The sequence below is a fragment of the Taudactylus pleione genome, unplaced genomic scaffold (genome assembly GCF_031769625.1).
Source record: "Taudactylus pleione unplaced genomic scaffold, aTauple2 ptg000342l, whole genome shotgun sequence".
Lineage (NCBI taxonomy): Eukaryota > Metazoa > Chordata > Amphibia > Anura > Myobatrachidae > Taudactylus > Taudactylus pleione.
In genome coordinates this window covers 2,296,113-2,314,419 of record NW_028284743.1, presented here as the reverse complement: position 1 = coordinate 2,314,419, position 18,307 = coordinate 2,296,113, and positions in this window count along the sequence as shown.

Sequence of the window (18,307 nt, the reverse complement as noted above, 5' to 3'; positions counted from 1 at the left end):
GGTAATATGACTTATCATTCCTGATCTTAAACTACATTCTGAATCTGGTAAGTGCATTTTGTACAGAATATTGTTCTTGACTTGCGGCTGAAGCTTAGATTTCTTTTTGGAATGATGGTGTGGGTATGTCTTGAGAAAAGATGCAGTATAGTTGAGGGCAATCCGTCTTTTGGAGTATAGATCAGATTAAGTAGCACCAAGACACAGCAGAGCCATTTTGGGAGCATTTTTCCAAGAGGCATTTGGCCAAGCAAACTTCTCTTTCAGCTAGTGTGTTGAACTGTAGATACTGATGAGGACCACTGGTGGTCATAAACTTCAAGCAAGAGAGTGCAGAATCATAGTGTTCATTCTAACAGCACTCCAAATGAAGAAGCTGCCTTAGTACATCACTGTAGTGGGACACAAACTTGCATAGGTCATGCAGTCAACAGTGATGATTCTGTATTGAGAGGAATTTGGCAAAATCCACATCTTTGGTTTTGGACATAACAAACAGTCCTGAATGGGTGGTGCAGTCTCATTATGGCCTCAAGGAGGTAGACAGGTTAGATACAGATGCACACATAGCCATCCTTTTTTACTGTAGCTACCATAGCTGAGACTCACAGGGTGATGGTCTTTGTCTGTGAGGGTAGTAAAGGGGCATACACACTAGATTATATGCTCCATGAGCGATATTGTTTATTGTTTCCCCAGCAGTGCCAGGTTCAATGTCATTAAGGACATTGAGCTCACACACTGAACGATATCGTTAATGATATCGTTCATTGCCAGCACCCTCCCTTATTCCTGAGCATGCACAACCTGACAATAATGTCAGGTTGGCCTGCATGTACAGATGATGAACGACATCTTCAACGACCCGTAGGAGTGCCCATCGTTGGTCATTCACACACTGGACAATATTGGAGGCGATGAACGATAACGATATTGTTACTGTTCAAATCATCCAACTTATCATCTAATGTGTATGTGATATGAATGTCTCACTCTTCTCTGGAAGTCAATACTTTCACTGTGGAAACCTTTGACCGGTATGATGTCATGTCCAGCCTCTACAATGTTCTCTGATTGCTTGGCTGTGCTATGTGCATTTGCTCATCCTTATTCTTAGACTTGGGGACTGATTCAGAGTCACACCCTGCTGTGATCACTTTAGCAACTTTTGCTATAGTCACATCAGTGACTTTATGCTCATGGTAGTATCAGTCCTTCCCCTGGTGTACAAGGGTGCATCTGAATGTGCAAGGACTGGAATGTGATTTTAGATGGAACAATCCAGCTTGGGGTGTATTTAGACCCTACCATCAGATGCGTTAGCAAAATTTCCACCTGCCCTATGTTAGGTTCGGTATCTCCATTAGAGTATGGCCTACAATGTAAGCGATTGAGCTTCTGAGTTCGCAACCACTTCTACGACATGCCCACAACAATCCCATAACATGGCCATAAAACAGTTAATCTTGCTGCATCTGAACAGCCACCTCCCAGTCACTGACCAAGAATAAAACAGAAAAAAAATATGCCCGCGCTCGGTTTTACCCATATTGTACATGGTACCAGCTGTTTAGCAGTATTAATGCCATAAACAAAACAAAGACTTTTGCTATTGGCGCTGACAATAATATACTGTAAATCTGTGTGTATCTAGCAAATAAAAGCATAGGGATTATGTTCATATTTGGTCAAAACATTTAAGCTTTCAACCCAATGTCAAGGGATCCCAATTCTCTGCATGTTCCTACACTAACATATATGCCCCACATACCATTACATTGAAGTTAATTGTACTCACCTCTCAGGTACAGAGGGACACATCTATACAGGGACTGGCCACACCCAATTTATATAGCCTGGATTGGAAGCAGCCATGATAGCACTAGGCAAAATTTTTAAACGAAACAGAAAAGAGATATGCCCGCACTCGGTTTTACCTAGTTTGTACATGGTACCAGCTGAGTGGCAGTATTAATGCCATATATAGTGCTGTGCATAAATATTGGGACATTGACAGAATTTTCATATTTTGGCCTCTATTCACCAGCACAATGGCTTTGAAATTAAACAAACAAGATGTGCTTTAACTGCAGACTTTCAGATTTAATTTGAGAGTAATTACATCCAAATCAGGTGAACTGTGTAGGAATTACAACGGTTTCTAAATGTGCCTCCCACTTTTTAAGGGGCCAAAAGTAATGGGACAAACTAAACAATCCTAAATCAAACTTTCACTTTTTAATACTTTATTGCAAATCCTTTGCAGGCAATTACAGCCTGAAGTCTGGAACGCACAGACATCACCAGATGCTGGGTTTCATCCCTGGTGATGCTCTGGCAGGCCTCTACTGCAAATGTCTTCAGTTCCTGCTTGTTCTTGAGGCATTTTCCCTTCTGTTTTGTCTTTATCAACTGAAATGCATGCTCAATCGGATTCAGGTCAGGGGACTTACTTGGCTATTGCATAACATTCCACTATTTAGCCTTAAAAAAACTCTTTGGTTGCTTTAGCAGTTTGCTTTGGGTCATTGTCCATCTGCACTGTGAAGCGCCGTCCAATGAGTTCTGAAGCATTTGACTGAATATGAGCATATAATATTGCCCGAAACACTTCTGAATTCATTCTGCTGCTTTTGTCAGCAGTCACATCATCAATAAATATAAGGGAACCAGTTCCATTGGCAGCCATACATGCCCACGCCATGACATTACCACCACCATGCTTCACTGATGAGGTTGTATGTTTTGGATCATGAGCAGTTCCTTTCCTTCTCCATACACTTCTCTTCCCATCACTCTGGTACAAGTTGATCTTTGTCTCATCTGTCCATAGGATGTTGTTCCAGAACTGTAATGGCTTTTTAGATGTTGTTTGGCAAACTCTAATCTGGTCTTCCTGTTTTTGAGGCTCACCAATGGTTTACATCTTGTGGTGAACCCTCTATATTCACTCTTGTGAAGTCTTCTCTTGATTGTTGACTTTGACACATATACACCTACCTCCTGGAGAGTGTTCTTGATTTGGCCAACTGTTGTGAAGGGGTTTTTCTTCACCAGGGAAATAATTCTTCTGTCATCCACCACAGTTGTTTTTCATGGTCTTCCGGGTGTTGCTGAGCTCTCCGGTGCGTTCTTTCTTTTTAAGAATGTTCCAAACAGTTGATTTGGAAACACCGAATGTTTTTGCTATCTCTCTGATGGGTTTGTTTTGATTTTTTAGCCTAATGATGGCTTGCTTCACTGATAGTGACAACTTTTTGGATCTCATATTGACAGTCAATAGTAACTGATTCCAAATGCAAATGTCACACCTAGAATCAACTCCAGACCTTTTACCTGCTTAATTGATAATTAAATAATGAGGGAATAGCCCACACCTGTCCATGAAATAGCTTTTGAGTTGATAGTCCCATTACTTTTGGCCCCTTAAAAAGTGTGAGGCACATATAGAAACCATTGTAATTCCTACACTGTTCACCTGTTGTGGATGTAATTACCCTCAAATTAAATCTGAAAGTCTGTAGTTAAAGCACATCTTGTTTGTTTAATTTCAAAGCCATTGTGGTGGTGAATAGAGGCCAAAATATGAAAATTCTGTCAATGTCCCAATATTTATGCACCTGACTGTACGTATACAAAACACAAAGACTTTTGCTATCTGCCCTGGAATGCTGAATACCTTTAAAATACATTTCTGGGACCAGGCGTCTCAATCACCACTGTGCCTGTGTACGTACACACCATGGGATACATGCGCTGTGCAAATTTATAGCAACTTATGATGCACGTGCAGTTAACAAACATGGACCATTTGAGTGAATTTCCGTATTCCATGCAACTCAGAATAAGGCCCTTAGACTTGCACCTTCTTGCATAGTGGTAAAGTTTACCACAAACATTACTATGTTTATTAAATGCAGGACATTATGATGCACATAGGAATCGTGATTACAATATACAATATACGCAGAGTGATACTGGATATCACATTCATCAGTTTCTCGTTTAGGTGCTTTTATTAGACTGTTTATGTAGCATACATATGTTTATAGCAGTCTCGAGTGTTAATCCTTTTTTCACGCAGCAATTGGGTGCATCATTGTGTGTGCCACAGACAATCCTGACTCTATGAGCCCATATGTGATAACACCATATTCACAATTCTTAGCTAGCAGTTTGAGTTTAGCAACATAAACCTGGATGCTCTCAATGGGGCTTAGCACAGCTATTTTAAAAGCATGTCTGCCCATAATGACATTTTTACAGGTAAGCATACCTTATCAAACTGCCCTACGGCAGTTCACAATATATATCTTAAATTTAAAAGTGTCCTTCAAAATTCCATCCTTACCTTGAGCAGGCAGGTGAAAGGTCTGTGAAGACAGCAACTGGGGGGCAGAACAACAGAGCTACTAAAAAACATGAACAAATGACAATGTGGGCCGTGTAAAAGGGCAGGCAAGATTTATATGACAAAGGCTGCGAATATGTCTGAGCTTAGTGGCTTGTAACTTTTCTGTGCAATGGAGCCTACAGCTGTTATTGAGTTGGTCAAATGTCTGTATAATGTGGTTGACAACTGTCCTTAACTTTGGCTTGTTTATATCTTTAGCCTACAAGCAGTAAAGTATATTGTTTGAAAAGAATGGCAATGAATGTGGCAGAAAGACAGAATTTAATCTGTATAGGTCATAATCAGTAAACATTGAAGCCTACATTTCTCTAGACTACAAATACGTGGCATGGATAAGCGGGCATAATAAAAAGTATTGGGTTGTTCAGGGCAAAAAAATGCAGTTTTGTAGCATTATCACTGCTTGCTAGCTTCCAGGCACAAATAATGCAAACTCATTACAGTATAGTGTACGCAGAGTTTTCAGCAATTATTTACTAAAGTGGAGTCATAGAGAAGTTCTTTAAAACTCCATTAATATTAGAGTAAAATAAATGACATAATTATCTAATATTAATGTGTGTGTATTCCCATATGTAGACGACCATGAATGATAATTTGGATAGTGCAGGATTTTAACTTAATACATTGAGTATACATCAGACAAAAAAATCGGTTATAGTGGTTACGTAGTTGCTCTTTAGTATCCTTTATTTTGGTGACACTGTGAACAATTACTGTACGTACAGTAGTATACTATCTACAACTTATAACCTCATCCTACATGATAATAGAACTTGTCTCATCCCAAATGTGTCTGTAACTGGAAGATCTGGTTCTGATAGAGCCTAATTCCCTTTCATCATTGTCACTGTCTCTAATTACCCGGGATCAATCTCAGCTCTAAGAGATTAGTCCCTGGAAGTGACACTATTTTCAATATTTACCAACTGCACAATCAAATTTAATTTTCCTCTTCGTATATACAAAGTGAGGATGACATGACAGGAATTGCAGTACTGCACAGTTCACATAAACTATTGCACATCACGCACCAGCTCAGCAGTAATGTGTCTCTGGAAACTAATTTAAAATGCTGTTTTCTGTGGATATGTCTCATTTTTGGGCTGTGAAAACAAAAGGTACAGTACCAGGTCAGCACCAAGCAGAAAACTTCCAAAACCAGTAATCTCAGCAAAAAGACTAATATGTCTACCTCCAAATTACTGCAACAGGCAATCTTCTGTTAGACATCTGTGTCAGTCGTTTTATTTTATTCTTTCCTCTAGCTACGTAATAAAGTATCATGACTTACTGCCTAGCCCTCTGGCTTACTTTGTCTTCTGTTTCTTTTCTTGACTAAGTGAGATGCCACTTTGAAATGCACTGAGGCATCTCTGTTAAATAACACCCACAGTCAGGGATCAGGCAACCGTGCAATGAATTTACTCCTACTTACATGTGAAGCCTTTAATGCACTGACTTAGACTGGCATGAACTGATAAAAGAACTATGATGATAGGCTGGGTAGATCAATAAGACAACAGATCTTTTAACTTAAGTGTATAATTTGTAAACCACAATAAACTATATGGCCAGTTCATGTTGATGACAGTATAATGTAGGATAGATAATATAGGAAAATTCTATTGGTGAATACAGTATATTCTTTCTTGCTAGGCACCATGTATTAGTCGGTGCTGAACTACAAATCTCATCATCCACACCTGATGATAGTATTAGCCACTTCCATGTTTAGTATCTTAGGAAAAATGTACACCCAGCAATATGTTTTTAATGAGGAAAATTAATTCATTTTATAAAATAGAACACAGAAAGGTTTACAGTCACCTGTACTCAAATGACTCCAAATAGCCCCATGTGGCGCACAACCGGTTTTGTGACTTTGCGCTCTACGTTTCCCACCAGAGACTTTTTCCCAATATACTGTATGTTTCTTATTTGCAGCACTAATGAGACAAGACCAACAGAGGGACCTTTATGGGACAGAAGGATTTTAAACTCATAGGTCATGGTCAATATAACTGTAAGGGGCAAACATTTATATCATATGTTTCTAGGCAGTTTTGAGCCTGTTAAAGATACAGTAAGGTGTATTGTGGGAGGGGTTTTAGGAATTTTTTTGAGGTTCCACAGTAATTCTGACTCTTTTTCTTCTGGTTACCAGGATATAGAATTACCATTGCTGTAACAAAGTATTAAGTTGCTTTGCTTAAATATTTTAATTGTGTTTGCTGGTGCTTTTGACCAGGGTTTTAAATAACTATATCTATTTCTTTCTCTCTTCAATTTACTGTTTTACTTTCCAGTCTTTATTTCCTTTAGTTCTTTTCCCATCTATTTGTTCTTCTATTCTTGCTTTTTTCACTCTCCCCTGTCTTTTACTCTGTGGTGCCACCATGCCTCGCTCCTTGCATGGTTTGTAGACATGTTGGCGCCTGGTCAAACAGCTGCCACAGCAGTGTTGTATACGTGGCCTCCTCAGAAGGCCAGGAGAAGCCTGCTGGGAGATCGGCCACATATGCTAGTGGGAACCACATCCTAACTTTCTTTCTGCACCTGTCACAGCCTAAAGTGGATTAGTGCCCTCCATTGTTAATATAGGCAGGGCAGTGACACACCATGTTAGGCTTGCCCCTTCATAAACTGCCAGACATCTTATAAGCTATTTGGGACAGCACCATTAGTGCCTGAGGGAACAGTTTAAAGCCCACAAACTACCAGAGGTGCCTGTGGTGGTTTGCAGCCATGGGTAAAAGTGTGGTGGAACCTGTTAAGGCATCCATCCCACAGCCACATTCCAGGTGCAAAGGTCACAAAGAGAGGGTGCCTTTAGTGACTCCTTTGCCTGTGCTTAACACAATCTAATAGCATGGACAACAGTCCTGTTGGGCAGGTCATTGGCCCAAGATGATGGCCGGTAAATGAAGTTCCTCTGCGGCGATTCAGCATTGCATGTGGGCAAAGGGGTATTTCTGAAACATGCTCAGGGGTTGGTTTAGACTCACCCCCCTTGGAGGCTGAACCTCTTATTGACATATCTGCAATCTTTGGGATGCTGGTTTCAGGGGTGATGGCATTAGTATTACTGAGGGTGTATTAAGTCTTAGACAAGTTGGATTGATGCCTTCTGCATTTTTATGACATGTAACTTAAACAATGACTCAAATTGCATAGACGCTAAAGAAAAAAAATCTTTGTGGGACACTCTTTATATTTGTTTTTGTGTATATTTAAAACACAACCTGATAACCTTTCTTATAGGTTATAAGGGAGTGTAATCCCTCCTGTTATTCGATGTTACCAATTATTTTGCTATATTGCTAAATAGAGAATATATATTGCCATGGTTTATAGTGGTACAATAATAAAAGTTATGTTTAAAATATGCACAAATACAAATATATAGTGCCCCAAAAATATTTTTTTTCTTTTGTTTTTTTGCGTCTATGCAATTTGAGTAATTGATTACACTGGGGAACAAAAACAAATATTTTTTTTTCTTGCCAAGGATTTAAGATCGGTTTGAGAATCCTATTTTTGCATTAGATCTTCGCTATAGCTGAATTGGCTCCAGTTTTCAAATTAATGAAAAATTATAAAATTCTATTATTTTCTTCATTTGAAGTACCTTACTAGTCTAGGCCTGCTTTAGTTAACAGAATCGACTAATGGTGCATAGTAAACACGGTCAGATTTTCTGTCAGATCTGAATGATAACGATTGTAAAAATCGTTCATATCTGAAAGAAAATCTGACATGTGTGACTGCAACGATGAATGATACGCGTTCCTGTTTGTCAGATAACGATATCTGACATCTGATGTGTTTGCAGTCAGATTTGTACGTTTCCATTCATTTTAATACTGTCTGAAATCATACAATTGTTCAAATCGTTAGAAAAATCGTTCAAATCGTTCATCTGACATATCTGACCATGTGTATGCACCATTAATTTTGCTTTTTTAACTACTACTCTCTTTCAACAATAAAAATAATGAGTTTTAATTTGTGATAACCTAGCTGGTAGTCATGTTTGAGACACATAACAAATTCAAATCTTTTCACTAACGCTGGGAGGAGGCACAGCAGTGCACTGCTGAGCCTGCTGGGACATCCTCAGACCACAGCCACGCCTCCTCCCAGCATACAGAGAGGAGCAACGCAGAGGACCTAGTGACACAGTTAGCACATCGTCTGTTCCTTTGTTCGGCCCTCTCTCTGTCCCACCACAACCAATTTCCCGCCGCTTGGGCTTGTTTTGTTTAGTACATCCTCGGCTTTGGTTGGGAGTTAGCACTAAATGTGTGAAACAAAATGTTTTCACTGTAAAAATTAGTTCTTCTTGGAGACGGTGTACTAACAACCCTGATGGTTTTTGTAAAATTTGTGGCAAATATAGTGTTGCAAAAGAAAGAAAAAATATAACTGTATTCATAAAACAAGCATATCAGGCTTATTTTGGACGTCACATAAGCCAGCAAGACAAGATTTGGGTGCTTCACAAAGTTTGTGAAACCTGCGTGAAAACACTCCGCAATTGGTCTAAAGGTGATCGAAAAGGACTTAATTTCGGCATACCTATGATGTGGTGTGAGCCAAAAGATCACTTGAGTGACTGCTATTTTTATGCTGTAAATGTGAAGGGTATGAATCAATTTAAGAAATGCAAGTGGGAATACCCGAGTATGAATTCTGCAAAACAACCGATACCACATAGAGAAGACTTACCTGTACCATCATTCAGTTCTTTGTGCGAAGTTGAATATGATGATGTGGAAAAGTTAATTTCTCTGCGCAAGTGACAACACAGATGAAAGTGAGTTTGAAGAAAGTTCCTCTTCTCCAAACAAATGTTTTCAAAAGGAACTAAACGATTTAATTTGTGACTTGAATTTATCGTAAAAAGGAGCTGAGCTTTTAGCATCTAGACTTTAAGAAAGCAGTGTCTTGAACCGGATGTTACTATAACATCGTATCAAACTAGAGAGCAAGCCATACTACTGTTCTTTAGCCAAGATAACAATCTTGTGTATTGCAACAATATTCCGGAAATTCTCCAGATGATGGGCGTACCAGAATATCAAGTAGAAGACTGGCGGCTCTTTTTGGATAGTTCTAAAAGGAGCTTAAAATGCATATTACTGCACAATGGAAATAAATTTGCATTGATTCATATTGGTCATTCAACAAAACTTTAAAAACAGTATGAAAATATCAAGTTAGTCTTTGAAAAAATTGCTTATTCTCAGCATCAGTTGTCTGTTTGTATCGATTTAAAAATGGTAAACTTTCTTCTTGGGCAGCAAAGTGGGTATACTAAGTGTCCTTGTCACATATGCTTATGGGATAGTCGTGCAAAACAAAAGCACTGGCAGCAAATCGTATGGCCTCCAAGAGAAGTTATAGCTGTAGGAGAAGCCAACATCATTCATGAGATCTTAATTGACAAGAAAAAAATTATCCTGCCCCCTCTCCATATCAAACTAGGTGTAATTAAACAATTTGTAAAAGCATTGGACAAATCAGGCGATTGTTTCACGTATATTTGTTGAACATTTCCATCTCTTAGTATTGAAAAATTAAAGGCAGGAATTTTTGACGGCCCACAGATACGGAAACTGGTGAAGGATCCAAATTTGACCACATCTATGACTGAAACCGAATCTGAAGCATGGCTGAGTTATGTGTCTGTCATTCAAAATTTTTTAGGCAATCACAAGGCAGACAACTATCATGAATTAGTCCACAACATGCTAAAATGTTTTGCGAAAGTAGGTGCCAACATGAGTATTAAAATAAAATTTTTGTACAGCCATTTAGATCACTTCCCGTCCAATCTAGGAGATTTAAGCGAAGAACAGGGTGAACGGTTCAGGCAATGGAAGAAAGGTATCAAGGAAGGTGGGATCATCACATGATGGCCGATTACTGTTGGAGTCTGCTGAGGGACTGCTTGCAACAAGAATACAAAAGAAAATCCTACAAAAAACGGCTCTCATAGCTTCCTAACACTTATGCATGTAATTATCCTGTGTCTTTTATAAAAAATTTTGAATCAAATTTAATCAGAATAAAAAAAATATCTTTTTATCTATTTTTAACATTGTTTAATTTAAGTTTTCAAAAATATTAAAGACATATGCATATCTCAAAAACAAAAGCCAATTGAAAAATAAGAATGGTATATTCAAGATCAGGAGCAGAAAATTTATCGAAATCTACTCTGAAAGCCCTGGCAACAGATTGACCGTCCCCCAGTGTTATTTATACCAAATTCTGGGGAGCACCACTAACCGGGTGCTATTATTGCAATAGAAACATCTTTTCCAGTGATCTGCTTACTTGCACATTTGGTTTTGTACTGCTTGAAGCTTAATATCATCTTCTCAGCTCGACATGTTCCCGTGGTTGATAATGTCATAGTCGATGTACTGTCTAGGTTTCTAAGGGACAAGTTTAGAGAACTGGCCCTGGCTGCAGTGGCAAAATATGATGTGCTATTTACATTGTTGGCAGATAATCAGGCTGAAATGAAGGGTTAAGCTCGTCACTCCATTGTCCCAAGGATGATGCAGAACTCTGAAGCTTCTTTGGCTCAGTGGCACCGCTTCCTATCAGTTACTTTTGTCTTTTGTGTGGAGCCTTATTTCCTGTAAATCTAGGCTGTTGATAGCTCAAAAGTTGCTGTCTTTTTTTTCTTTGTTTGTATGGCCACAGGAATATCAATAATAGTTTTATTGTTCAGAAGACTCTTAAAGGTTTGGCTAGAGTTGTGCTCATGCCTGATGACCATCCGGGCCATATTTGTCCATAGTTATTTGTAGAGATGAACAGTGAAATTTTACTCTGATATGTTTGGATTTAAAATATGGCATCGTATTGGCTATCCGGCTCTCATATGTTTTGTATAGTCAATAAGAGAAATCCGAATTTGCGCTAATTCACTGAAAAGAACAGAGTCAAAACAGAACTGCTCATCTCTAGTTACTTTAGTTATTGTTGATTAATTGGAAGTTTATCTCCTATTGATGAGCTCTTGTTCTGGTTCCCTTTTGCATTAGCCTTTCACACAGATTTCAGCAAATTGGTTTCTTTTTTTCACATTGTTCTCTCCCCTCATTTTTTTTCCCCAAATCCTCATTCATAATACAAGTCTGTGCCAGATTCAGCATTTAAATACTGACCATTAGGAATTAGGTGATGGTGCCTTTGTCACAGTTTGATGTCTGGATTTGTCCTGTGCAGCAAGCACAGGATTATTTAGCTTCCTACCACAATGTTCAGGGGCTTGGTTGGTGCATCCTGTTGTATCTTCTCCTCCGACTTTTGATAGTTCTTTCAAAGCTGCATCCTGGCAATCGGGATTATCCTTGGCTGACTTTGGTACCCAACTCTTTCAGATTGGGGTCACCACATTTGCTGTGTCTTCTGGGCTTTTTGTGGCTGAGATCAAAGTTCTTGGCTGATGGAAGTTCAACAATTATACACAGTACATCCATCTTCCCCATTAGTCATACCTATAAGGTATCCATTTGTACACCATTTTCTTTGAGTGCTGTTTTCAATTCGGTTTACTTACAAATTATTCAATTATCCAATTTCTTATTGAGCAAACTTTTATATTATATTTGGAGCTGCTGTCTTGTAAATTGTAATTTGGGCTGCTTGTAACTATTCCTTGGTGGAGACCTTGGTGGATTTTGCCCTGTTTCTCCACTGAATCAGGTGCATAATTTGCATTAAAAAGAATACATTTTAAAAAAATATATAAAATTTAATAGTACTCCTTAGGTAGTACCAGGTTTTTACCTCAGGTTAAGTTATGCCCCCCCTTTCCTCTCTTTTATTATTGTGGTTAGTCTGGTCATTCCTTAATAATTTATTTATTAACTGTTGCAGGTGGAAGATCTGACAGCTGACCCATATGATATTTTAGCTTTCTTATTCTGGTTAGGTGCCAATTTCCCACTAGTACCTCATTATTTATCACGGTGGATTGTATACAATGGCTAGCTGATCGTAGCTTTTTGTGGAAATTTTTATGCTCCTTGTGTCACTGTCTGCCGCTGCCTGTGGGCTTCGCCGGATTTTAGTGATTAATTTGGGAGGGAAGACCTGGTATGTAGCACATTGCTTGACCTTTGCCCGAGCATGGTCTGTGAACTAGCATGGGTGATTGAAATGTGGGTGAGTTGCACTGTGTATGTGTATCTATGGTTACCACTCTAAGATGCAGATTGAAATTGCATGCAGAGAGATAGCTTTTCAGTGGGCATTCCTGGGAGGTAACTGGGGATGGCTACTCAGACACGGACGTGCTGCAGGCTTGTCGCTGACTGTGACTGCATCAAAATACGCAGTTACACTGACACCACACGCAGTTACACTGACACCACAGGTGGTGAAATTGCACCTGCCATAGGGCTGGTGCAATCTTTGATGTTGTGGATGATGGTGCAGCAATGGTACTCCTTAGTATGCACCGTGATGGAATAGCGCCACATCTGGTGGGCATCTCAGTAGGCTGATAATAGGTTGCAGCATTATAATAAAGATGCAGGCATGGTTGCAGAAAAGATACAGCCACAGCCAAGTCTGTGTGCACCTCAGAATTAGGCTCTTAATCTGCGATTTTATACCAATTAATTTGGTACAAAAGTACTAATCTAGTGTGTCTAGTACAGTAAAAGCAACCTAGTCTACTGATAGCATGCAAATCTAATGAAACATTCGGAAAATGTACAATACGCTACCCGTGGCGACGCATCTAAATAGCACCAAGTATCTTGCGCCATATCATGTCATGTAGGGATTGTTCAAGTAGGGAGTGTTGCGATCACTTGGATTCAAGTACTAAAATGGTTCCACTACTGCAATCCAGAAAGCAGGGATGAAAACTCTAAAAGATAATGTGTTCCTTCTCCCCTGCAGAAAGATTGGACTTTAGTGGGCAAAGACTGATGATGCAGAGACAACTGGTCATATTACATATACTTTAGGTATGTCTATCTTCTCAAGACTATAACCTGCTAGTTCTTTCTTAATGGTAGAATCCCAGTAAAGCATAAATCCACTGTTGTGTATTGTTGTATGCTAGATTTTCCAATGTTTCTTTCTAGGCCAGGCTGTAATGACATATAAAAGGTGGTAATAATAGGCCTTTCCTCATCCTATTTTTTTATTTGCCATAAATAAGGCCCACCTATAAACTCCCCTTATAAGGTCTATTTCACTTTCCCCACCAATATTCTTTCCAGCTGACCTGCATCCATCTCCCTAGCAGATTCTTGCAGAGACATCAAAGTACCCGACTAAATATATATATTACTCATTCCCTGTTACATATTGACTCAATATAGTATATGTAGATTGAATAAACCAAACCTTCCCATTACTCTGTCTGCTATACAACAAATGGGTCATTCAGATACAATGGACTAGCAATACTTCTCAGCTTGAAATACTCATTAAGGTTAGCTTATAATTTAGCAGACCAGTGCAGAAATCAGACTAGTAGACTATGTGCCATTACTGGTAGACATCACTATAGCCCCAGACCCATAGCTTAATAATTCAACTTCTTCAATTAAAAAGCCGACTGTTAATGACTCCTTGGCTGCTTTCAGAAGCATATTAGCTGAATATGAGGTCTGGAGATCCAAGTCCTAAAATATTAACATCTACTCATATGATTCTTATTCCGGCATAGACCTTCCTTTGACTGACTAATGGTTCTTCATCATATATCCACCATTTCTATTCTAATGTGGATTTTTCATTTGAAACGCATCCCTCCAGTGGCCCATTCCTGGACATCTTTTATTTCAGAGGAGCCCAGACAAACCCTCCAAACATCACTATGGACAAGGTAAAGATGCAGCCACTGTAACTAATGCTGGTATAATTATATTGTAGGCTTAATAAACACATCATTTTGAATATGACCATTAAGTACTGTATGCAAAACAGTCGCTGATGATTGACTTGTCACATTTTATAAAACACCTTTCATTATTTCACTTCAGGGCACTGGTAAAATTACAAAAACTAATTATGGTGAAGTACTCTTAACTTACTGAGTAATAGAATAAATAACACATCATACAAATGTATGCACATAACAGGAAAAGGTGTGTGTATATTGCAATTACACAACACAAGCTAATCACTCATATAGTTATGATTGATTTATCTTTGCAATATATGTCATGCATATATTTATATATGTATTAGGGGATGTGTTCTGCTATTTATTTTGTTACTAGGTCAGTTGTCTATGTAGTTGAGAGTCAGACATAGGGGTCTATTTACTAAGCCTTGGATGGAGATAAAGTTGATGGAGATAAAGTACCAACCAACTCATTTTGCAAACACAGCCTATAACATGACAGTTAGGAGCTGATTGGCTGGTACTTTATCTCCATTCACTTTATCTCCATCCAAGGCTTAGTAAATAGACCCCATAGTTCTGTTCCTGCCACTACAAGTATCTCTTTATGGCATGAAAGCAAACAGCAAATTAATCATCAGAATGATAAATAATACTGTATGAGTGTATGTGCTTTGGTAGAGGTATTTCTAATAATCAAATGGCAAGTGATGTACACTAAGTACCATGGCAAATTTCTCACTGGGCACCTGTGGGAAGCACAGCAGGCCAATATAGGTAACGCAGCTGCACGCCATGTTGTCATCCCACCTGCACAGTGCTTTGTCCCTTTTCTGTATGCCAGTGCCATCCGTGCCTGATAGGCAGGGAGAGACTGGGAGCTCCGATTTCTCTTTTGCTACCGACAGGTCAGATAAGTCTTCTGTGGGGGCTGGGGCATTAATAATATGTGCTTAATTTTTTTTCTGTGGTGTCACGACCAGCCGGCCGATTCTCCTGATACCTCAATCTGAGAATCACCAACAGTGATTTATGGTTACCTCAGCACATGCGGCTAATCTAACATGGTACTGCCACCACCAACGAAGTTCACAGGAGTCGTTAGGTTCTCCCTCAAATCTCAATATGCACACTCACTTACATACAGGTACGTAGCTTTGACCTCACAGGCTCATGAATTCGACAACAACACGGAGAATACACTGGATTAAGAATATTTAATCCGAAAAATATTTCCAAGGTTATTGATTACAGAAAAATATAGTACAAATATGGACAATACAAATACATTTCAGAAAATAAAAGGAATTCAAATGATAGAAAACCCAGAGTCTTTACACTTCTTAGAGCCTGTTGTGAAGGAGACACATGAAGCATAGGGTCCAGGCCAGTCGTCAGGACTCTCCTTAGGCTCAACAACCCTTATCATTGAGGGAGAAGCACAGTTATACCCCCACAGCTGCACTAGCCACCACCTTTGGGTTTTTTACTCTTTCATTGCTGTACACTGGGCATGAAGAAATCAGTCACACCCTTCCATATTGTCTATAGGAAGTAGGGGGCCTTGAAACAGGGTGGATGGGGTTTTAGAAACCAGTAAGCAGATAACATACCATACATTCCTTTCATATCCCTCCTAAAGGATTTTATTTCCCATTACCTGGCTTGACTAGGTCTGACCATCTGCATTAAGGATGTATCTCTCCCCAAACTTTATGGCCTGTAGAGATCAGAGATGCTTTTCTTGAATTCTGGTTTTAGAAAGATAGAATTGCTCCATCTTCCCAAGCATGGATTAGCACAGGTCAAATAGACACATTTGAATAGAATAATATATATATATATATATATATATATATATACATACAAATATATATACACACATGTATATACTTTCACGGAATAATTTCTGGCAATTAATCCTGAGGTTAAATGCCACATGTGGGTTGCAATTTGTTTTATTTTTTCCTGTGGGGGCCATTATGTGCATTAGTTTTCCTGTGGGGCCACTGTGTTTAATTTTTCCTGTGGAGGACAATGTGTTTTATATGTTTCCTGTGGGGGACAACGTGTTATATTTTCATCCTGTGAGGGACATTGCATCTGTTTTATTTCTGTGAGGGACAATGAATCTATTTTATTTCTGTGAGGGACAATGTGTGTGTTTTTTTCCCCATGTGGGACAATGTGTGTATTTTTTTTCCAGTGTGGGACAAAGTGTGTAGTTTTTTCCCTGTAGGGTACAATGTGTGTGTGTTTTTCCCATGGGGACAATGTTTTTTCCTGGCCTCGTGGAGTCTGAGTTGGCAGTGACACTATCAGGATGTCTATGCTGCTGGGCAGCACTGTAGTTATACTTAACTGCCTCTGAATGCGGAGGCTGTAAGTTTTTGTGTAGGATGGTGGCAATACTATTATGGCTAGGGGTGGTCTGACCCCTAAACCTGCCTTTGACTAAGTGCCTGATTCTGAGTCAGACACAAAGCCAATGTAAACATAAATTAGCGATATATTGTGACTATGAATGCTCTAAATCTCTAAAAAGTTGCATGGTGCAGGCGTTCCACCATGAGTACATAAGAAGCGTTCCTGGGCGGTGACTGGGAGGTAGCTAAGCAGAAGCATGAATATATTCCATCTGATGTAGCAGGCATCATGTATATTGGTGGACATATTCAATCAGCCCCAAAATAATAAAAATATAACTTTAACACAATCTCTTTACAGTATATAAAGGTTTTTTTTCATCAGTATTAACATAGTGTGGTTATAAAAATACAACATAACATATGTGAAAGTCATGTAGACATGCACTGTAGCTAATTTTAGTGGTCACGTTATGCACTACTGAGTGTCCTCACTGGAGATTGGTTGGTACTTTTAGATTATTCTACAGAACCCCCCCCCATGCCCAGAGAGAGATAAGGTGAAGATGTTGCCCAAAGCACCAAATCATTGATCATGTACCTAAATCCCCACGGGGGGGGTGCCAGATCTCATAGGCTATTACAATGTGAATCAAGGTGGATCTTTAGATTAGATTCTTTGGCACCACGTGGCCCTAACGAGAATTTAGGATTGCATTGTTTTCTTTAGGGTTGTTGCCCAGGTGTCAACACCTGTGACTATTCAATGGTTTGCTGGTAAGAAATAACATACATGTAGAGTTTACCTGTTCTCTCCAAACTGTCAGTTAATTCTGGTATATAGGACTTGGCTATTAATTTATACAATTGATTCATTGGGGGTCTAATGATACTTAAGATTGATTCCATGTTGGTCCGTTGCTAATATTATTACACTCAGGTGAGGTTTTCGTCTATTATTATATGATCGAAGTATAATATTCCGGTAATGAGTGGGAGGGGATGAGAGTGATATACCTGTGTTAAATATGTTTATCATAGTGATCATTGTATGATTAGTGATACATGTATTAGTCTTTGATGTTTTGTGTGGTTTGTATTTTTTATAAGTGGTGTTTGACTTACAGGGCTAGCATGTAATTGCATTTGTATTAAGGACGGACACTGTGTGTTGCCGGGGTGATGGTGACACAGGCTGTGGGCGGTTCCACCATCCGGGGACTGACGCGGCTCTGGCGCCGATAGGAGGGATAGGTGTGATGACGTCATCAGCGTGTGACCCAGTCCCAGACGCCGCACAGCGTGGACTTCATGTGGGGATGTGTGAATATAAATATATGTCCAATGTCTTACCTTGATGAAGGGGCAATAAATAGCTCAAAACATCTGTGATTTTTTTCACAACTCCAGTGTTGAATTTATCAAGACAGAGTGCCGCCAGTGAGGATTGTATACTTTGGGCCATTCTGTTTTGGCCATCTTTGGAGGGCACCTGCATTTTTACATATATCTATAGGAGTGCCACCCTTGGGGACTTTATATATATATATATGGTTTAAGCCCTCTCTTTAAGGTCTATTTAAGAGGGTACTTTCCCTTGGATTAATATCCAGAACTTATTGGCACCATGTGTTT